General features: G+C 41.7%; 1 non-coding gene across 1 annotated transcript; it reads right to left on the bottom strand.

Annotated features, from left to right (window-relative positions):
- Nucleotides 1-2,336: 2,336 nt before the first annotated feature.
- On the bottom strand, nt 2,337-2,451 carry LOC136732703 (U5 spliceosomal RNA). The gene has a single exon (XR_010809986.1). It is a non-coding gene; the product is annotated as a U5 spliceosomal RNA (small nuclear RNA).
- Between the last annotated feature and the right edge of the window lie 21,471 nt (nt 2,452-23,922).

Here is a 23,922-nt window from a genome sequence, read left to right as displayed (position 1 = left end):
GAGTCTGTATTGTGGTTCTAGATTACTTCAGTATGATCAACTATAATACATTACTCTGGAATCTAAATTACTGAAGAATAACATTTATCAAGGTAAGGAATTATTTGCTATAAATAAAAAAACTTACCATCAACCATACGGTTTCGAAGACATTGGTTTTCATTTTTAAGTCTTGTGTTTTCCTTTTCGAGCTGCTTAACTTTTTGCTGTAGCTCAACTTCACTGGACTCTTTAAATGTCTGTAGAATATGACGGGATCTAATTCTTGAAGCTCCATCGGTTTTCTTTCTTATTTTGTGCTGTATTCAGAGAGGAAAAGAGTTTAAAATGAAAATATATATATATATGAATATGATTAAAAAAAAACAATCCTGCAATACATTTATTTAATATTTGCAGTAATTATCTCACCGGTAACTGTGGTTCATCAAGGTCACTATCATCTGAAATTTGAAGTTTTTTGTTTGGTTTAGGTACTCTCTTCATTTTAGGACAGGGCATTTTTGTTAGGTCATTAAGTTTTCTTCTTAGTTCGCCTTCTTTTCCTAAAATAAAAATAAAATAAATAAAACCCTGCATTATGTCCACAGATATTTGGGGATTATATTTATTTGTCATAAAAATACTGTGCTTTGACCATACAAATTAAGATGAACAGCCAACACTGAATCAAAACTGAAGTTAAATTATATCTGGTTTAATTTATTTTGTGATTTGGGGGATTTTATTGTAAAGCACAACACACAATAAATCGTTCTTACAAATGCCAGTCAAGTATGACGAGTTTTTAGCGCCCTCACCACCACCTACCATGTTATAAGAGTATGTTAGAAGTACAACACATTAATAACTTAAACATTCATTTCAAATATACTGTGATTGTATATATCAAATAGCATGTAAAGACTTTAATGTTTTTTTTTTAAATAAACATTGTTACCAGTCATAATGATCTGCGCTTCATGGACAGGCCATCCACCTTTTGGAGGTTTGTTCGTGTCTCTCCACTCTGCTCTGAAGTTTCGAGTCGTCTCTTCGTCATCATCAGCAATGCTGAATAAATCAAAATTGCGAAAGCAAGCAGTGGGAATCACGCTGTAAGAGTCTTTGTCGACCCCGCTTTCCCACTTCACCAACGCGTGCATCACCGCCATACTACCTTCACCTTCTCGTCCGTTTTTTCTGCGCCTTTTTCCCCCGACAAGTCACGGCACAAAAAACAGTCCCGCTCTGCATTCTGGTACTTGGCGTTCTTAATTACACCCTGTTGGTGTTATCGCATAGACCACTCGAGTATAAAGTACTACATATCCCATCAGTTACAGTTTTTTTTCATCTTCTGAAACTGCAATTTAGCACTTTCAACTGTTTCTTAGTGATTCCTAGAATTACTAACCGGTATTGTAGTCAATGTGTTTATAACCTTTTTTGTTTAACGATTTGTGTGTTATCCTATGGGATCCCATGGTCTTTGATTTGGTCACGGAAGTGATTTGTCTTTGATTTGTTGATCTAGAGTTGAATTTTAATTAGTTTTTCCCTTTTGTATAATTAGTGTAGTGCTACATTTAGTCTTTGTTTTTAAATAAATTTGACAATTTATATCTTTGGAATTGGTGTCTGCGTCCAATTATTACAGAAATTGAGTTCTACAAGATTCCAGGATTCGTGATAAGGTGATACTATAAATTCACTTCTTTAATTGAATTTTATAAGTGTACCTTACGCTACACCTTTGACCACCACGTCTTCCTCCTCCCACTGCTTGACCTCTATTGTGACCTGGATCACCTGCCGGCTCCATGTTATCGCTGTGTTGTTGAGGTGGATAGCTCCAGGATTCGTGATAAGGTGATACTATGAATTCACTTCTTTAATTGAAATGTATAAGTGTACCTTACGCTACATATATGTATGTATGTATGTATGTATGTCCAATTGCTTTGACAATACAAATGAATTGAATTGAGAGGGAGAGAGAGAGAGAGAGAGAGAGAGAGAGAGAGAGAGAGACAGACAGACAGACAGACTGACAAACAGAAAAACAGACAGACACAGACACACACACACACAGAGCCAGCCAGCCAGCCAGCTCAGCGATGACATCACGAGCCTCTCTCAGCTGACTGCTATGACATCACAGAGCACGTACATTCCGTTGCTTGCCGTCTGTCAACCACTCAGTCACTGCCAGCCAGACTGGCTGGCTGGCTGGATGGGGGGGCTGCTTGCTGCTGCTGCGTACCTTAGCAAGCTTATTTGCTTGACCGGCCTTCCTACTCCTCTGCCCACATGCCCACCTATGCCCGATCTGCTGTTCACCTGGATCACAGCTCCGCCCCAACAAGGCAGAGCCCCCCAAGAATGGTACAAACTCACCCACGATCCCCTCCACAGAAAGCTTTAGCAAAAGGCAAAAGCGTTATACGTAATGAAGAGGAACCCGAGTCCAAGACGCATCCGACCAGCCATACATATTTGTGTGTATTAAAGATCACATTTTCTTACATTTAGTTTTTCTGTACTTTATTACATCTTATTGTGATTTATAAAAGTATTGTTTCTTTTCCATATGTATGTATGTATGTGTGTGTGTCTGTACGTGTGTGTGCCTGTCTCTGTGTGAAAGTGTGTGTGTGTGTGTGTGTGTGTGTATATGTCTCTCTGTGAAAGTGTGTGTGTGGGTGTGACAGTGTGTGTGAGTGTCTGTCTGTCTGTCTGTCATGTAACTCGCACATCTGTGAGGGCACCATTTTTGCAGAAGAGATGTACACATTTTGGAGCAACATATGCTGCCATCCAGACATCGTCTTTTCCAGGGACGTACCTGCATTTTTCAGCAGGATAACGCCAAACCACATTCTGCCCAGATTTCAAGCGCATGGTTGCATAGGCAGAGAGTGCGGGTGCTAGCATGGCCTGCCTGCAGTCCTGACCTGTCTCCGAATTGAGAATGTGTGGCGCACTATGAAGTGCAAATTAAGACAACGAAGGCCCTGTGCAGTTGCGCAGCTGAGGAAATGCATAATGGATGAATGGGGGAAAATCCCGCTTGCTAAACTTAACCAAGTGGTGTCTTCAGTGCCCAAGTGCTTAATAAGTGTTATTAAAAGAAAAGGTGATGTTACATAGTGGTAAACAGTCGACTGTCCCAACTTTCTTGGTTTCTTTTCACTGCTAATGAGATGCTGTAGAGTGAGTTAGTTATATTGCTTTCAGGAGCTCTAATCGTATTGATGAGTTCATGCAGCATTTGTAATTGAATTTCAAAAAGAAATCTTTGCTGTCTGGCCTGTGTGTATGAGATGTACTCTGTCAATCTTTGGCTAACAACTGAAACATTGGTAGAACAGAAATGGCAACATAAAAAAGAAAAGTACATTTTAAAAGAGCACATTAAATAGGATGAATATACAGTTTTTTACAATCACTTTGTCACTAATTTCAGAACCTTGATGTCATTTTTCAAAACTCTAGACACAAAACTCAAAACGGTCATCACTTGTAACACAGGCTGTCCAATGTTCAAAACATTGCATTGTGCATTCATATCTTTAAAGAAACCTAGCACTTGCAGACTTGTTGGTTCAAATAACTCATTTATCATGAAATACCATAGTAACATAGTAACACAGAAGATACCGATAGTTTCACTGTGTAGTTGTTCGTACAATCATTAAATATTGTAGTACAAAATATGTGATACATGTTTCATTATGGTACTACACATAAATACATCACTGTAAAAGGACTAGTAGAGAGAATACTACAGACACAGTGGAATCATTGAACAAAATCTGAAATGTATTGATGCAATACAATCAAATCACACCATAGGTTTCTTTGAATCCATGCAAAAATAATTAGCTACAAAAACGAACAAAACTACAGTAAAATGTCAACTGCAGTGTTCCTCACCTGGCTTAGTGTAAAAAGCAAAACAAAGGATTGATTACTGTACTTCTAAATTTCCATCAGCCCTGTGTTCAGGTTCAGGTTCTCACAACCATTTTTCACAAGAGGCATCTTGAAACTGAACATACCTGAACATACTCAGTCATCAGCTGCTTCACTCTGTCTGCATTTCTTTCAAAAGGCACACTATACTCTGTGCTACACATTGGTATGCAGTATACAGTCATTTGACAATTGAGAGTAGCCTAATGTTTAGTGCATGCTGAAGACTTGCCGCTTCTCAGTACGGACATTTCTGATGATTGAGGCCACAGTTGATCCTGAGTTGATTCTGAGGTTTGATTGAATCATTGTAGCTGCCTCAGTCATGGTCATGCCATGATTTACAACATGTTCTACAACTATTTCTCGGATTTCACTGGACACTATTTGCTGTTGCTGCCGCTGTCTGGTCCGTGGCCTTGTCCTCTACCACGTTCCCCCAACACCTCTCAAATGAGGCCCATGGCTGCCTCTCTGGTGAGGCCTAAGCCCTCCTCTATGACGAGGCCCACGACCACCTCTCAGAAGGGGTGCATGTCCCCTTCCATTCCTTTGACCACCACGTCTTCCTCCTCCCACTGCTTGACCTCTATTGTGACCTGGATGACCTGCCGGCTCCATGTTATCACTGTGTTGCTCGGGTGGATAGCACTCATTTCACTCGATACTCGTACCACAATGTGAAATCAATCATCAATAACCAGTTGGCAGTATTGGAAAAGCAATTACAAGGGCCTGCATACATACAGTAATGTCAAATCTGATGTGGAAGAACAATCATCTTCAACCAGGTTGGAGCGTTAGTTGCAATGCCTTTAATACACGCAGCGTGGAGAGGAACAGTGACTCAAGAAGATCCCAAAGTCGCTCTGCCTTCATTTTAACAGTCAGAGCTTTTATACACAAAAATCAAAGAGCTGGTTATAATCAGAAAGTCATTACTATGTTATCTTAAAAGTTAGCTAAGCAGAATTTATATCATTATAGGACAGAGTTCATAGATCAACACATGGATTAGGGAGCAGGCACTTCAATCATACTGTTTGACATTGTCTCCAAGATTCTCATCGTAAATAACAAGCAGAAATCAAACTACCTTCTGGCCTGACCTTCTAGCTTGACCTTATCTTTCTTAAGTATACAAGAGAGAAAAACAGGTATTAGAGAAAGAATTTCTAACTTTCCTTCCACACTGAAAACATGGTGTGGAAAAGTGCTACATGATGATGAATGATGATGAAATATTACATCCATAGATAATGTAGTCCAACTGGTTCATGCTCCTCGGTTATTGGTGTCAATGGATCTCATTATCCTGAAACTTTCATGATCGAAACATGGAATACTGTTCGTCAGTTTCCATAAAACTATGAATTAAGAGTAATGCAACAGTCACTTATCATTTGGGCAGCTGTATCAATTGATAGTTAGATCTTTGTAATGAAATGAATAGACAGTGATCTCAGATGTAATGTGTGAATTGCATTTTGAAATGGTAATACTTTGATGTTAAGTTGTATCATTTTAGTTCAATGAACAAATGATCTGAGGTTGATGTGTATTGTATCCAAGCAATTGAAAAATGTGCATTTTGATCATCGGGTGTGAGTTTTGTGTCTAGAGTTTTGAAAAATGACATCAAGGTTCTGAAATGAGTGCCAAAGTGATTGTAAAAAAGTGTAATATCAGGGGACAGTGGCTATTAGTGATCTGGCCTTCCGTGGCCTCTGTATTAATGTAACAGGTCACATTGTATGTGTACACTGATACTTGATAGTATAATATAGTACAAGTAAAAAACATACATAGGTATCATAGAAGTATTTTGCAGAAATGATTAAGGATACTTATCAAAATGGAGAGGAAATGCTAAATCCAGTCTCCCCAGGCTGAGCTTCTATTGCTACACCTGCTAAGTGGCTGCTGGCCCCACTATATGGATAGAGCCACACCAAGTACAAGAGTCTCCCCATTGCTATTTATATCTCCCTATCCAGTCTTCTATACGTGTCAGGTATACAAGTGTGTGTGTGTGTGTGTGTGTGTGTGTCTGTCTGTCTGTCTGTCTGTGAAAGTGTGTGTGTGTGTGTGTGTGTGAAAGTGTGTGTGAGTGTCTGTCTGTCTGTCTGTCATGTAACTTGCACATCTGTTAGGGCACCATTAATGCAGAGATGTACACATATTGTTTATTTTCCATATATATGTATGTATGTATGTATGCATGTCCAATTGCTTTGACAATACAAATGCACTGAATTGAGACAGAGAGAGAGAGAGAGAGAGAGAGAGAGGTGCTAAGGCACATTTGTAACATAAATTAGGGAACATTTGAAACATGCTTAGGGAACATTCATAAGAACATAAGAACATAAGAACATAAGAAAGTTTACAAACGAGAGGAGGCCATTCGACCCATCATGCTCGTTTGGTGTCCATTAATATCTAAGTGATCCATGGATCCTATCCAGTCTATTTTTAAATGTTCCCAAACTTTCAGCTTCTACCACTTTCCATCTTGAATGCCTTGAAGCCCAATTTCCATTTGTTGTCCCCTGGTGCGTGTGTCCCTGCTGATCTGGAAAAGCTCCTCTGGTTTGAGGAACCTTTCATGATTTTGAAGACTTGGATCAAGTCCCCACGTAATCTCCTCTGTTCCAGGGTGAAAAGGTTCAGTTCCCTCAGTCTCTCCGAGTAGGACTTTCCCTTCAGACCTGGAATAGGTCTGGTTGCTCTCCTCTGAACTGTCTCTAAAGCAGCAATATCCTTCTTGAAGTGTGGTGCCCAGAACTGTACACAGTATTCCAGATGAGGTCTAGCGCATTGTACAGTCTTAACATTACTTAAATTCTACACTTTTGACGATATACCCTAGCATTCTGTATGCCTTTTGTATTGCTTCCCCACATTGTTTGGATGGAGAAAGTGAATCCACATAGATTCCTAGGTCTTTCTCATGCATTACTTCATCTAGATCTGTACCTCCCATAGTGTAATTATAGTGGACATTTTTGTTTTACTGCATGTATTACCTTGCACTTGTCCACATTGAATTTCATTTGCCAGGTGTCAGCCCACAACTGAATTTATCTAAGTTCCTCTGAATAGCATGTGCTGCCAAGATTGTATCTGCTAAGCCACCTATTTTAGTATCATCTGCAAATTTGACAAGGTTGCTAAGTATCCCAGAGTCCAGATCATTAATATAGATTAGTAAAAGCAAAGGCCCTAGTACTGATCCCTGTGGAACTCCACTAACAACCTCACTCCAGTTAGAAGTGACTCCTCTAATCTGTTTCCTATACATCAACAAGTTCATAATCCATCTACTTACATGACCCTGAATGCCTACAGCTTCCAATTTGAGGATCAGTCTTTGGTGTGGAACCTTATCAAAAGCTTTTTGGAAATCTAAGTATATCATATCATATGCTTTCACGTGATCTACAGCTGCAGTTGCATGTTCAAAAAAATGTATTAAGTTAGTAAGACATGATCTGCCTCGTCTAAACCCATGTTGACTATCTCCAAGAATATGGTTTTCATTGAGATGCTCCTCTATTTTCTGTCTAATCATTTTTTCCAACATTTTACAGGTGATGCAGGTGAGACTGATTGGTCTGTAATTTCCTGGCTCAGTTTTGTCCCCTTTCTTGTGGATTGGTATGAAATTTGCTGTCTTCCAGTCAGTGGGAACATCCCCTGTTCTAAGTGTCATTTGAAATAATCGAGTTAACGGCCTATACATAATTTCCCTCATTTCTTTAAGTACTGTTGGAAATATCCCATCTGGCCCAGGTGATTTGTTTGATTTTAATTCTGCTAGTCCCTTTAGTACCTCCTCCTCATTTATCCTGATCTCTCTTAGGGTTTGACTGGATTGATTGTCAACCTGTGGCATGTCATCTGTTTTTTCTTTTGTAAAAACCTCTGTGAAATACTCATTTAGAATATTTGCCACATCTTGTTCGTTTTCCAAGATACCTCCATTTTTGCCCTTTATCTGTTTCACCTCCTCCTTAATTGACCGCTTGCTGTTGTAATTTTGAAAAAAGCTCATTGCATTGGTTGTAGCTCCAAGAGCTATGTTTCTTTCTATTTCCCTCTTTGCTTTCCTGATCCCTTTCTTAAGATCTCTTTGCAGCTCAACATATTCTATGTATTTTGTTTCATCACCATCCCTTTTGTATGTGCTATACAACATTTTCTTCCTCTTTATATTTTTTTGCATGCCTCTGGTTTGTATGTATGTATGTATGTATGTATGTATGTATGTGTGGAAGGAAAGTTAGAAATTCTTTTCTCACAACTGTTTTTCTCTCTTGTATACTTAAGAAAGATAAGGTCAAGCTAGAAGGTCAGGAGGCCATAAGGTAGTTTGATTTCTCTTTGTTATTTACAATGAGAACCTTGGAGACAATGTCAAACAGAATGACCTACGTGCCTGTTCCCTAATACCATGTATAGACCTATGAACTCTGTTCGATAATGATATATGTTCTGCTTAGTTAGCCTTTAAGATAACATAGTAATGACTTTCTAGCATGTATGTATGTATGTATGTATATATATATATATATATATATATATATATATATATATATGTATGAATGTATGTATGTATGTCCAATTGCTTTTGACAATACAAATGAATTGAGAGGGAGAGAGAGAGAGAGACAGACAGACAGACAGACTGACAAACAGAAAAACAGACACACACACAAACACACACACACACAGAGCCAGCCAGCACGCCAGCCAGCCAGCCAGCCAGCCAGCTCAGCGATGACATCACGAGCCTCTCTCAGCTGACTGCTATGACATCACAGAGCACGTACATTCCGTTGCTTGCCGTCTGTCAACCACTCAGTCACTGCCAGCCAGACTGGCTGGCTGGCTGGATGTGGGGGCTGCTTGCTGCTGCTGCGTACCTTAGCAAGCTTATTTGCTTGACCGGCCTTCCTACTCCTCTGCCCACATGCCCACCTATGCCTCTACTCCAAGATACTTATACAATAGAAAAACTATGGTAATAATAATATAGCCCAAGACAAAAAATATTAATCTTTCTAGACTGTATTAAAGTTCAGCACTTCGGAAAAATAGAATTATTTTGTATTTCAATAAAACAAAAATTATTACTGGTATCCACACACCCAACCAATGTAAATGTCACGGACGGTGTTAATTAGCTCCTTAATCACCATTACTTATTATATTTATATTTCACTTCACTTTATGCAATATGGCTTGTGTATTTTGTTTGGTTCTATATTGCCATTATTTTGTGTGTTGATTATCTTTCACTTTATTGTTTAATTTGTTATTCACTTAGTATTATTTTGATTGTTTGCACGCGTGCCTTATTATTTTTGTTTCTTCTTTCTTTCACAACTCACCTGGGTCCACCTGCACTCTTCACACGCGTCCCCACTTAATCACCCTGCCCTGGGAGAGGAGAGGATTATCTGCTGTAGTCCACTTTCCAATGTGGGAGGTCTCTGCGGCTCATATCTCATTCAATTATTTATTCATTTATCCTACATCAAGTTTATTTATTTTCCCACGTTTCATTCAATCACCATCAGAAGCTCTCTGTGCTAAAAGTGGCAGCACATTTGTCTCACACACATCAAACTCACCTTTTCCTGCTTCCCAAGCCTTATCAACTTACTCAGACCCTCGTCAACTTACTCAAACCCTCTTCAACTTTGGTTAACATTGCTCTGCATTCTAACAGCTATTCTTTCTCCTATTCTTAATTTCTTACAAGAAATGTATTCAGGTTTTTTTATCAATATGTTTTATTTATATTTATACAGATGTCACTCCATTATTCGTTTATTGAAGTCATATATGTACCTAACAAAATATTAGCCAATAGGCCATTGATCTCAATAATGATTCCCATAATCCTAGGACACCTTCTCTTTTACTCTTCCTTTCCATTCTTACTTTTCTCCTGTAAAGCATTTTATATTACTTGAGCTTACTTATTCTATAGTTGTAATCTTATACTTCTGCGGTATCTTACCCTTTTCCTACATCACTCATCTTAAAACCATGGTCTACTTTGACTTTCATTTCAGGTATTATATGCTAGGCACCAATAACCAAACATTTTCTGAAAGACTGTAACATGTCACCAGACTGTTTACATTCTCCTGCTTTCACAGGCTGTCAGGGCTGCACCAGGCTCTCTTCTAGCCTTTCGTTTCCTTGAATTTGACTTTTGACAGAGCTTGTCCATAACATGATGTTTAACAAACAAATTCTGGTTCTTCTTGTGGAGACACCATGACTATTTATGTATTACTATTATTATCCATCTGTTTATTCAATGTATATTTTGGATTACTTTTCTTATAATAGTCTTTCTCTCTGATTTCTGATGCTTGAGGCACTCTGTATAGAGCCAAAGATCCTCATGAATATGATAAATCTGTTGTTACATTTTTAAATATAATTCTAAAATGATTGCCAAAACATAGACATTTACCTTATATCACCTTCAAACTATACATATACATAAACACACAAAGCACATACACATTGATATCTAAAGATAATTCAGATATCCGATCTGTGGCATGTTTTATTGACCCTGCAGTGTCTCAAACAGCCCTTATAACTTATTATTTAAGCTTATGATTATTTAGAATAAAATGTCAAATAATCCCACTCGATTATTTCATTATTTCACTATCTCAGTTTTCTTGATCCATTGTGAAAAAGTTCTGTTATTTCCTCCTCATCTGTAGAGGCTACATTAGCCCACTCCCCGGTCTGATATTCTCGTAGTAACTGTATCCAAATGTTGGGCGGACATTTAGCCTTCACGATGATGTGTACATCGTGCGGGTGAAGGAGGTGAATAACCATCTTTTCATCTAGAATATCCCAAAAAGTTGTGTTACCCTGGTTTGGTTTTAATTTTGGGAGGGACGCCCATATCATTTCTTTTTCTCCTGGGGAGAAGGGGACATGGGTTTTAGTCGTATAGACTATTGATTGACCTTCCTCTTTACTCTGTCTAGTTTTGACTTGCATGGGTGCAGCTGGGACCGTTTTCAGAGCGGTCAGATCTGGATACAATGTATTATTATAACCAAAATCAGTGATTGATTTATATTCCGGATTATATGGCGGAGGAGCGCTAGCAAAACCTCCTTTTTCATATTCCCATGCTTTGCGATCTAAATCATCCCAATCGGGCCTGTCGTCCTCGGAGTGATCTGTGTCGCGATGCGCTCCTAACACGGCAGCACATCGCGCACCTACACCTTCACCTTTTCTGACCACTTTTCTTGCCCTTCTAATTTGCCTTGTAGTTCTATTAATTCTATCGTATTTTTCACAACTTCTTCTCTCAATTCACATTACTGTTTATGATGATCTTCCATTTCTGTTATTTTCTTTTCTTGATTCTCACCAACCTGACACAATATCACAATTCCTTTCTCTGTCTTATCTGGTTGTTGTTGCTTCCACCAGTCCCGGTGCTCCTTCGGAGACCAGTCTTTCTCCCAACTTCCTTCCAACATTTTCTTCTCTACATTCTGTTTTTTTATTTCTCAAAAAACCAATAATGCTGGTGTCACTCACTGTGACGATTTATCTGAAATATTACATTATTATATATTATATTATGTATATATATTATAATAAAAACAAACACTCCAGTAAGGTACGGACACCCGTACATGACACTGGCTAAGGTAAGGGAACCCATAAACAACCATAAGCACCCCCGGACCTAGGACAGACTGTAACTTGCTAACTTGCTAACTTGCTAACTGTTTTGTTTGCTTCACATCGTTTGCTGCTAGTTGCATGCCAAACGAGTTCGTTCTGTCCAAAATATAAGCTTTTTTTCTTCTAATAAACTCAATAAAAATACAGTGCACTAGCAACTATTTCCCTTTCAAAAGTTGTAGTCCCGTTTCAGTTAAAACAAAATGTGTTCTTCAAACAAAGAAAATACTTGTGTTTCTTTTCCCTCTTTACCTGCTCTTATCACAAAGCTTCTCAACACAATCTCAGGTGCAGGTGCACTCTGCGCTATCCTTTGCCCGAGCTTTGTCCAGGAAAACTCACTGTAGCCATCTTAGTTCAACACGGGCTCTCCTTACCTGCGAGTCACACGGGTCCAGTTCACTTTGCAAGTGAACAGTCTCTTCTCAGAAACAATAAGGAAACTTGGAAAGAAACACAATCCCAGGTCGGTGTTAAAAAAAAGTTCTTTGTTTTCATATTAAAAGAAAACATTTGTATTTTCTCTGCACACTTCACAGCTCCAATTAGCACACTCAACTAATCCCTGCCCCCCTCAGAACCGTCACTAAAGAAAGGTACTCACAGTCATTTTAAATATGACATCCTGTAGTGTTTGTTTTCAAAATATGATCTTATTATCACTTGAACCAAATAAATCCTTTGACCCACTAATACCAAATTACAGTTAGGGGGGCCACAGATGTGATTTGAAAATACGATCTTCCATGTCTTTCTGTTGTGTTTTGACCTGGGGATCTGTAATTGTCCAAGTGGCTACTGCACATGTACTTATTTAATATTAAATGTGTTATTTAATTAGGCTTGGTTCTGGTGAGCATGTACAAGACGTCAGCTTTTTAAATAACTGTGTGTATTGGATCATACACATTTTAGAAATACTCTCTCAAACTTCCCGCATTGGTACCTCACCAGGGAGGTAGAAAACAGCAATAGCATTGAAAAAGTGTGATTGTAGTTCTGCTCTTCTGCAATATATTTCTACAATATCTTTAACATCTTCTTTAACATTGTTTTAAAGGCTGGGACCAATATGGTGGAATATCTCCAACACACGGACATTGAGAGACTCGACCCCTTTGTGCTGCTGCTCAGAGACCAACTCTCAGTTGTCTCTGAGTAGGCTATGGATCAACTTCCTTTCCTAATATGAAGGAGACCATGGATACAAAACCTATGAAAAACAGGTGATTATTGTTATTCTTCTCATTATAAACTACTTAATACATCTCTCCCATAAAGTACAACAGGATAGTGGTGACGTCATTCAGGATTGGATTGCCATTGGTCAAAAGCCCTCTGAGAGAAATTGTGTGGCAACACTCCACACTCTTAGAAGAAATTGTTCTGCACAGAACCATAAAGGGTTCCTCGAGTAATCGCTCTGGTGGATCCCTTTATGGTTCTATGTAGAACCCCTTCAAAGGGGTTACATGAAGAACCCCCAAACATAGCGTTCTACACAGAACCATTCGTTTTAAAATGTTATATATAGAACCCATTCAAAAGGGGGACACGTGCTATACCTGAATTTGTTTTCCAAATACAATCTTTAAAAAATGTATGAGTTCATATATACAAACACACATACACAACGTAGAAATCGCACTACTAGTGAAGTAACTTCATTTACATTATATGCCACAACTCCTCAATTTGGAACGCAAAAACAAGACATCTGATGTAAAAGTGTAAACTAATTACGAACAGCACTTTTGATTTTTATCTTCAATTCAGGGGCTACTTATTCGCACAGTAAACTGTATTCTCTCTTCAGAGTGACTGGAATGTTTTTGCCTACATTCAACTTAAATATGAAAGTTTCCAAAAACGGCATAGTTTTCTTTAAGGCTATTCAATGCCAAACACAAAATTCTCTCTGCTTTCAGTGCTTGTCCTTCAGCACAATTACACAGGTTCATGATGTTCTCATTTCAATACATTGTTTTCTTATTTAAACTATTTGACTTTGAGCTTACATTGAGAATAAAATCACTTTTGCAAGTAAAACCTGGCCAAGAAAGGAAGCAGCACTACAATAAAACAATACACAGAATACAAAGCAGTTCCTTCAAAAGTGAAAGTGATAAAGAGTGATGTCTGTCAGTAAATTACGTTGAGATACATATTGGTTATTTTGAATTAGGAGTCCAACTTCAATAACTTCTATTAACAAGCCAAAATACAGATCAGAATTACGGCTAATTGAAAATAATATGTAGCGCCTAGGTAAGCTTGGATGTGTTCAGAGAAACACTAAAAACGGACCTTCCTCACACCCGTCTTGTTGAGGTGGACGTGGTCATACAGGTGATGTGGCTGGATGTCTCAGTGGTGTGCCAGGTGGACGTTGGGGAGGAGGGCACATCTTCGGGATACTTCTGCGTTGATGGCCTGGATGATGTGCAGGGGCACGTCTGTGCGGGGCAGCAGTGTGGAGATGGTGATTTTGGCAGTTTGGAATTCCTCTGTGGCTTTCTTTGCCACCTGTCTCAGGGCTGAGGCCACATCGCCCCTGCGGGCACTCAGGTCGTTAGTGCCGGTGTGGATGAGGATGTGTTTGACCTGGCACAGCCTCCTCTTGGAGAGCAGCTCCAGGGCTCTCTGTGCTGTCGGGCACCAAAGCTTTTTCACTTTTCGCCCAGGGAAGAGGCGCCTCTCATCCAGGAACTTCCCATTGGAGTCGCTCAGAATGATCACCTCTGTGTTGACCTGCCACTCCGGGTTTTGCGTCGGGAGTGGTGGGGGCAGCGGGTGTGTTTTAGGGGAGTGGCGTTTCAGGGGTTTGTGTATTAGTGGCAGGTCTGGTGATAGTGGGGGTGTCAGGAGTGGTGGGGAGTGTGGGTGGATCAGTGGGTGCGTCAGTGGGTGCGTCAGGGGTTGTAGGTGTTGTGGGGTCAGTGCAGTGCAGTCTCTGTGCTCCTCTCTTAGCTTCTCCAGCTGGCTCTGCAGGCTCCTCAGCTGGCTGTGCTGGGGTGTCCTGGTCAGCTCCTCCCTCGCTCTGTGCAGCTCCGTCCTCAGGGTTTGGCTCTGCTCCTCCTGGTCTCTCACTGCTGCTCTCAGCTTATGGATCTTAGCCTTGTGGTGCATCTTTAGTCCCTGAACTCCGCAAACTTCAGCTCCAGCACTGATAGGCATTCCTTTAGTGTTTTAATGTTGCTGGAGAGTTTTGGGGAGACAGGGGGGCAGTCTGTGGGAGATGGGGCACTGTCTGGCTCCGTGTGGCTGGGGGCAGACTGCAGGGTGGCCGGCTCTGGCTCGTGTTTCTCTACCTCAGTCTGCTGCTTTGAGGTGTGGAAGCCGAGAGATAATTGGTCCAGGCTGCTCTCGCTGTCCTGCACCATGATGGTCCCGTTGTGGTATACATTAAAAGTGAGCATCACACTGTCTGTGTCTTTCTCTACCAGCACTGAGATCTGCCTGCCTCTGCTAATGCCCCTCTTGTTGTTATTGGGGTATGTCTGGCACAGGGTTTTGTGAAAGGCGGTGGGGTACTGAGTGTAGAACAGTAGATTGTTCTTGACCCTGTTTTCTCCTTTACCGGTGTAGTCTAGGATGAGGGTCTCAGGAGATGCTCTCATCACAGCTTGTTTGTAGTCCTTCTTAGCCTGTGCAGAGCGAATGTCTTCAGGGTATCGGATTTCAAAAGGCAGCTCTGCAGTCAGACTGCTGTTCGATAGATTTCTATCAGTCTCAGTGGCAGTTGGGCTCTCTCCTACTGTCACTCTATTCAAATCGGAGCTCTGCATTTTCATTGGCTGAGTCAACTACTGAGAATGCTTATTTATTTTATTAATACATATTTTTTTGTTTAATTATTTGTCTCTTACCTCCAATTCTTGTCTTCAGCTTTTCTTTTCTGACTTTTCTTCCTGAACTGTCTCTCTGCTTTCTTCTTTTTGTGTTTCTCTTAAAATTATTATTTTTTGAATACTTTTTCTTCTGAATTTCTATTCCATGTCTTCTGTGTATGTTTATAGTGCTATATATTCATTTGTAAATCACAAATTAAATCCGCTTATGTATAAAAACAAATGTTTTTTAGGAGCTCATATTCCTCTCTCTCTCTCTCTCTCTCTCTCTCTCTCTCTCTCTCTCTCTCTATCTCTCTCTCTTTCTCTCTCTCCCTCTCAATTCAATTCATTTGTATTGTCAAAGCAATTGGACATACATACATATACATACATACATACATACATACATACATACATACATACATCTACACGGAAAATAAATAATAGAATTATGAATCACAATAAGATGTAATGAAGTACAGAAAAAGAAAATGTAATAAAATGTGATCTTTAATACATACAAATAAAGAAAATAGGTATACCATTTCCAGATTCCTTTTTTGAAATACAATGACATGCATTACAAACGAGTATTTACATTATATTTACAGCCGGTGCTCGTGTGTCACTGTGTCCCTCAGGCTGTGGTTGGCGCTGACATATTGGGCAGAATGTGTCCCTTATTTTGGGCTAAAGCTTTCTGTGGAGGGGAACGTGGATCAGTTTGTACCATTTTTGGGAGGATCTGCCTTGTTGGGGCGGAGCTGTGATCCAGGTGAACAGCAGATCGGGCTTAGGTGGGCATGTGGGCAGAGGAGTAGGAAGGCCGGTCAAGCAAATAAGCTTGCTAAGGTACACAGCAGCAGCAAGCAGCCCCCCCATCCAGCCAGCCAGCCAGTCTGGCTGGCAGTGACTGAGTGGTTGACAGACGGCAAGCAACGGAATGTTCATGCTCTGTGATGTCATAGCAGTCAGCTGAGAGAGGCTTGTGATGTCATTGCTGAGCTGGCTGGCTGGCTGGCTGGCTGGCTGTGTGTGTGTCTGTGTGTGTGTGTGTGTGTGTGTGTGTGTGTGTCTGTTTGTGTTTGTCAGTCTGTCTGTCTGTCTGTCTGTCTCTCTCTCTCTCTCTCTCTCTCTCTCTCTCCCTCTCAATTCAATTCATTTGTATTGTCAAAGCAATTGGACATACATACATACATACATACATGCTAGAAAATCATTACTATGTTATCTTAAAGGCTAACTAAGCAGAACATATTTCATTATAGAACAGAGTTCATAGATCTACACATGGTTTTAAGGAACAGGCACGTAGGTCATACCGTTTGACATTGTCTCCAAGGTTCTCATCGTAAATAACAAACAGAAATCAAACTACCTTATGGCCTCCTGACCTTCTAGCTTGACCTTATCTTTCTTAAGTATACAAGAGAGAAAAACATGTTTGAGAAAATCATTTCTAACTTTCCTTCCATACAATAATACATACATACATACATACGGAAAATAAATAATAGAATTATGAATCTCAATATAATGTAATGAAGTACAGAAAAAGAAAATGTAATAAAATGTGATCTTTAATACATTCAAATAAAGAAAATAGGTTTACTATTTCCAGATTCCTTTTTGAAATACAATGACATGCATTACAAACGAGGCTTAGGTGGGCATTTGGGTATAGGAGTAGGAAGGCCGGTCAGGCAAATTAGCTTGCTAAGATACGCAGCAGCAGCAAGCAGCCCCCCCATCCAGCCAGCCAGCCAGTCTGGCTGGCAGTGACTGAGTGGTTGACAGACGGCAAGCAACGGAATGTACGTGCTCTGTGATGTCATAGCAGTCAGCTGAGAGAGGCTCGTGATGTCATGGCTGAGCTGGCTGGCTGTCTGGCTGGCTGGCTCTGTGTGTGTGTGTGTGTGTGTGTGTGTGTGCGTGTGTCTGTCTGTCTGTCAATTCATTTCAATTCAATTCAAAGGTGCTTTATTGGCATGATCTATCACAATATTGCCAAAGCAGATACAAATGTTCTATCAATCAAGACAAAACATTGCAATACAAGATTCAGTGGAACAAATATAGTACACATTGAAATAAAATTAAGTAGGATATAAACCATATTTGTTGTTTGTATCAAAATTTGTGTCATGACATCAGATAAATCACTGTTTTTATTTTGTTTTGCTAATGGAGTGCCACAGGCTGGTGTCTACACACTGTCTCGCAGGCTGTGGCAGGTGGATACATATTGCGCTGCTAAGAAGGCAGTGCGCTCCTCCTCTCCCAGCAGGACGGGGAGTTTGCAGCAATCGGGGATCATGCTGAACTCAGGGATATGCATTTTTAATATTTTAAAGTATGTCTCCCTGATTTTTGTGTATTTAGGGCAGGACAGCAGGAAATGTGCCTGTGTTTCGACCTCCCCTAGGTCACACTGGCTGCACAGCCGCTCTTCTCTGGCAACCCAGAATTTTCTGTAGCGGCCTTTTTCAATGGCGAGGCTGTGGTCACTGAGCCTGTATTTAGTTAGATTTTGTCTCTCTTTTATATTTTGGATTTTTAAGTATTCAGCCAATGTAATGTTTCTATTCAGGGCCCGGTAGCATTCCAATTTGTTTTGTAATTCTAATTCGTGTCTCTAATCTTTTGTGTATTTGCTTTTCAGGTACATGTCAATTTTCCCAATTGTTGTTGTTTTGGTCATTGTGTGTTCGGGCTCTGTGAGCCTCAGAGCCGTGGGGGCGTTTCTGTGTACGTGTAAGATGTTTTTATTAAATTCTAGGTGGAATATTTCCATGGGGCTTTTGTCCCAATTGTTGTTATTGAGGTTCATGAGGGGACCCCACACTTCGCTCCCATATAGCAGGATTGGTTGGATGATGGAGTTTAATATTTTAATCCAAATAGTTATTGGTATTGTTGTTTTCCCAAATTGTGTCTTTATGGCATAAAATGCCCGGCGTGCCTTGTCTTTTAATGCGTTTATAGCCAGGCTGAAGCTCCCTGACGCACTGATGGTCAGGCCAAGGTAGTTGTATCTGGTGCAGTGCTCTAATCCAGTGCTGCCCAGAGTGAAGCGGTACCTGTTTCCCTGAGATGGGGCTTTTTTCTGGAAAACCATAACTCTGGTCTTGTCCAGATTGACTGCCAGGGCCCATTTCTGACAGTACTGCTCTAGCAGCGCCAGGTTCTGCTGAAGCCCCTGCTCTGTGGGCGACAGCAGCACCAGGTCGTCTGCATAGAGCAGGAACTTGATCTCTGTGTCATGGAGAGTTAGGCTGCGGGCGTCAGACTGCTCCAACACTGTGGCCAACTCGATGATGTAGATGTTGAACAGTGTTGGACTCAGACTGCAGCCCTGTCTCACTCCCCGCCCCTGAGTGAAGAACTCTGTTCTTGAGTTGCCAATTTGAACTCCGCATTTGTTTTCAGAATACATTGATTTAATGATGTCATAAACTTTACCCCCTACACCACTCTGTAGAAGTTTATAAAATAATCCCTTGTGCCAGATTGAGTCAAATGCCTTTCTAAAGTCTACAAAACAGGCAAATATTTTTCCTTTATTGTTTTGGGTATATTTATTTATGAGGGTGTGTAGAGTGTAAATATGATCGGTTGTGCGGTGTTTTGGTAGGAAGCCAATCTGACTCTTTTTCAGGACACTGTGCTTGGTAAGGAAGGCCAGTATCTGGGCGTTGATGATACTGCAGAACACCTTCCCCAGGTTACTGCTCACACAGCTGCCCCAGTAGTTATTGGGGTCTAATTTGTCTCCACTTTTAAAAATCGGGGTGATCAATCCTTGATTCCCGACCTCAGGGAAACACCCGGCTCTCAGCACCAGGTTAAAGAGTTTGAGCAGAGCCTCCTGCAGCTGCGGGCTGCTGTGCTTCAGCATCTCAGGGCTGATGCTGTCGGGGCCGCTGGCTTTCCTGGGTTTGAGGATTTTGAGTTGATGTTTTAGTTCCTGTATTGTAAATGGGTTATCTAAGGGATTTTGGTTATTCTTAATGATTTCTTCCAATTTATTTAGGTTTTTTAATATTTTAACCTGTTCTGGCTTTGGATTGTTTTCAACATTTTGGTAAAGTTTTTCAAAGTGTGTTTTCCAGATTTCTCCATTTTGAATTGGTATTTCATTTTTTGTTTTTGGGGTATTTATTCTGCCCATATAGTGGTCTTTTTTCTTCCTGAGGAGTTGCTTGTAGTGCCGCAGGGCCTGGCAGTAGCTGAGGCGAGCCTCCTGGTTGTCGGGCTCTCTGTGTTTAGTGTTGGAGAGATGTCTCAGGTGTTTCCTAGAAGTTTCACACTCCTGGTCACACCACTGTTCTTTTTTTCTTTTAGACGATTTCATATTTTGGTTTTTAATTGTTTTAATGTTTGATTTTAAAGCCAGTCTCTCAAATATTTCATTCAGTGTTTTGGTGGCTGAGTTTATTCCGTTTTGGTTTATTTGATAGTGTGAGGATTGATATCTGTCTAACATGTTTTCAATCTCATCACTATTCAGGGCTCTTGTGTAGTTCTCTGTCCTGGGCTCTGACCATCTCTAACTGGGTGGCAGGGAGACCTGTTTTGTGGGAAGTTTGGCTCTGACTTGTGGCTGCGCTGATCTTTTTAGGTAAAGTGTTATTTGGCTGTGGTCTGATAGTGGAGATTGTTGTCTGACTATAAACGCATTGTTGGCTTGTGGGTCCAGGTCAGTTATGGCGTAGTCCACCACACTGCTGCCCAGAGCCGAGCAGTATGTGAATCTCCCCAGAGAGTACCCCCTGGTCCTGCCATTGATGATATATAGACCCAGGCTTTTACATAGGCGCACTACCTGCTTCCTGCTCTTGTTTACCACGCTGTCGTGGCTGTGTCAGTGTGGAGGTGTGTGTGTGGCACAGCGGGGAGTCTCCGAACAGGTGTGTGTTCCCCTCTGTATTGATGTAGTCCATCTCTCTGCCAGTCCTGGCATTGAGATCGCCACACAGCAGTACAGAGCCCAGGGTCTGGAAGTGGCAGATTTCGTTTTGAAGCTCATGAAAGCCTTCCTCATTATAGTAGGGGGAGTCTGCGGGTGGCATATAAATTGCACATAGGTATATATCTGTGTTATTTTGTAGGGTGTCTTTTCTGATTTTCATCCACAGGTGTGTGTCTCCTCTCTGTACTGGGCATAGGGCTGCTCGGAGCTCCTCCCTGTACCACACGATAATCCCCCACGAGGCCCTGCCACACCTGACTTTGGGTTTTTTATAGGAGGGCACAATCAGCTCCCTGTATCCATTGTATCCATCCAGTGTATAGACATATCTGCACAGCACCAAGTCTCTACAAGAATGAAAACATCTGAACTATTTACAGTGTTGATCAGTTCAGGGCCTGTGCTCTTCATTCCAAAAGTTGAGGAGCGTAAACCCTGCATATTCCAACTGCTTATTTTAAAGGACATGTTAATATATTTTATTATACTTGTCTCTTCTACATAAGAAAGTTTAATTTGTGGTCTACAACTGATATTATATTACTATTAATAATTATATATGGATATACATAATAATCACTCAAAGATTTTATCTTTGCATCAAAATATCAGAATAATTAAATCACATTTTTTCTTACTCTCCATCTCCACAACCATATATATGTGTGTTGAGGCTCAGTTAACTCAGCAGTGTGGTACAGATGACACTGAGGAGTTGCCTTATCTGGGCCAGCTGGGCAGCATCGGGCCTCCAGGCTCTGGAAGCCGCTGCTGCGTGGCTGTGTGGCTGTGCTGGTCCCCGGCTGTCCGCTCTGCTGTGCTGGACGGGCCCTCTGGGGATGGGGGGGTGGGGAATGGGGCCGCGGGGTCTCAGGGGCTGGGGCTGGGGTGGAGCCGGTGGCTGGGGATGTGGCCGGGGGCTGGGGGGTTTGCTCCTGGTCTCGAGGTGGGGGTGTGTGGGGTTTCGGCCCAGGGTTGTGTCCTTGAGGACCTTTGAGATGATCCTCACACCCGTCTTGTTGAGGTGGACGTGGTCATACAGGTGATGTGGCTGGATGTCTCAGTGGTGTGCCAGGTGGACGTTGGGGAGGAGGGCACATCTTCGGGACACTTCTGCGTTGATGGCCTGGATGATGTGCAGGGGCACGTCTGTGCGGGGCAGCAGTGTGGAGATGGAAATTTTGGCAGTTGGGAATTCCTCTGTGGCTTTCGTTGCTACCTGTCTCAGGGCTGAGGCCACATCGCCCCTGCGGGCACTCAGGTCGTTAGTGCCGGTGTGGATGAGGATGTGTTTGACTTGGCAAAGCCTCCTCTTGGAGAGCAGCTCCAGGGCTCTCTGTGCTGTGGAGCACCAAAGCTTTTTCACTTTTCGCCCAGGGAAGAGGCGCCTCTCAACCAGGAACTTCCCATTGGATTCGCTCAGAATGACCACCTCTGCGTTGACCTGCCACTCCGGGTTTGCGTCGGGAGTGGTGGGGGCAGCGGGTGTGTTTTGGGGGAGTGGCGTTTCAGGGGGTTGTGTATTAGTGGCAGGTCTGGTGATAGTGGGTGTGTCAGGAGTGGTGGGGAGTGTGGGTGGATCAGTGGGTGCGTCAGGGGTTGGAGGTGTTGTGGGGTCAGTGCAGTGCAGTCTCTGTGCTCCAGTGATGTGTAGCTCCTCTCTTAGCTCCTCCAGCTGGCTCTGCAGGCTCCTCAGCTAGCTGTGCTGGGGTGTCCAGGTCAGCTCCTCCCTCGCTCTGCGCAGCTCCGTCCTCAGGGTTTGGCTCTGCTCCTCCAGGTCTCTCACTGCTGCTCTCAGCTCATGGATCTCAGCCTTGTGCTGCATCTTTAGTCTGTGCATCTCATCCCGGAGCTGATCGCACAAGGAGGTCTGGGCCAGGGTGCTCAAGGTCTGCTCCCTGAACTCCGCAAACTCCAGCTCCAGCACTGATAGGCATTCCTTTAGTGTTTTAATGTTGCTGGAGAGTTTTGGGGAGACAGGGGGGCAGTCTGTGGGAGATGGGGCACTGTCTGGCTCCGTGTGGCTGGGGGCAGACTGCAGGGTGGCCGGCTCTGGCTCTTGTTTCTCTACCTCAGTCTGCTGCTTTGAGGTGTGGAAGCCGAGAGCTAATTGGTCCAGGCTGCTCTCGCTGCCCTGCACCATGATGGTCCCGTTGTGGTATACATTAAAAGTGAGCATCACACTGTCTGTGTCTTTCTCTACCAGCACTGAGATCTGCCTGCCTCTGCTAATGCCCCTCTTGTTGTTATTGGGGTATGTCTGGCACAGGGTTTTGTGAAAGGCGCTGTAGAACAGTAGATTGTTCTTGACCCTGTTTTCTCCTTTACCGGTGTAGTCTAGGATGAGGGTCTCAGGAGATGCTCTCATCACAGCTTGTTTGTAGTCCTTCTTAGCCTGTGCAGGGCGAATGTCTTCAGGGTATCGGATTTCAAAAGGCAGCTCTGCAGTCAGACTGCTGTTCGATAGATTTCTATCAGTCTCAGTGGCAGTTGGGCTCTCTCCTACTGTCACTCTATTCAAATCGGAGCTCTGCATTTTCATTGGCTGAGTCAACTACTGAGAATGCTTATTTATTTTATTAATACATATTTTTTTGTTTAATTATTTGTCTCTTACCTCCAATTCTTGTCTTCAGCTTTTCTTTTCTGACTTTTCTTCCTGAACTGTCTCTCTGCTTTCTTCTTTTTGTGTTTCTCTTAAAATTATTATTTTTTGAATACTTTTTCTTCTGAATTTCTATTCCATGTCTTCTGTGTATGTTTATAGTGCTATATATTCATTTGTAAATGACAAATTAAATTCGCTTATGTATAAAAACAAATGTTTTTTAGGAGCTCATATTCCTCTCTCTCTCTCTCTCTCTCTCTCTCTCTCTCTCTCTCTCTCTCTCTCTCTTTCTCTCTCTCCCTCTCAATTCAATTCATTTGTATTGTCAAAGCAATTGGACATACATACATATACATACATACATACATACATACATACATACATCTACACGGAAAATAAATAATTGAATTATGAATCACAATAAGATGTAATGAAGTACAGAAAATGAAAATGTAAAAAAATTTCCAGATTCCTTTTTTGAAATACAATGACATGCATAGCAAACGAGTATTTACATTATATTTACAGCCGGTGCTCGTGTGTCACTGTGTCCCTCAGGCTGTGGTAGGCGCTGACATATTGGGCAGCCAGGGTGGCTGTGTGTCCCTCCCCCAGGAGGACTGGCGTTTTTCTTTTTTCTCAGTTTTGTCACAGGTTGGGTGGGCATCCATTATGTTGTTACAGAATTTGTCCATTATTTTGGGCTAAAGCTCTCCGTGGAGGGGAACGTGGATCAGTTTGTACCATTTTTGGGAGAATCTGCCTTGTTGGGGCGGAGCTGTGACCAGGTGAACAGCAGA

The sequence above is a fragment of the Amia ocellicauda genome, unplaced genomic scaffold (assembly GCF_036373705.1).
Source record: "Amia ocellicauda isolate fAmiCal2 unplaced genomic scaffold, fAmiCal2.hap1 HAP1_SCAFFOLD_35, whole genome shotgun sequence".
Classification (NCBI taxonomy): domain Eukaryota; kingdom Metazoa; phylum Chordata; class Actinopteri; order Amiiformes; family Amiidae; genus Amia; species Amia ocellicauda.
This window is presented reverse-complemented; position numbering and strand designations above follow the sequence as displayed.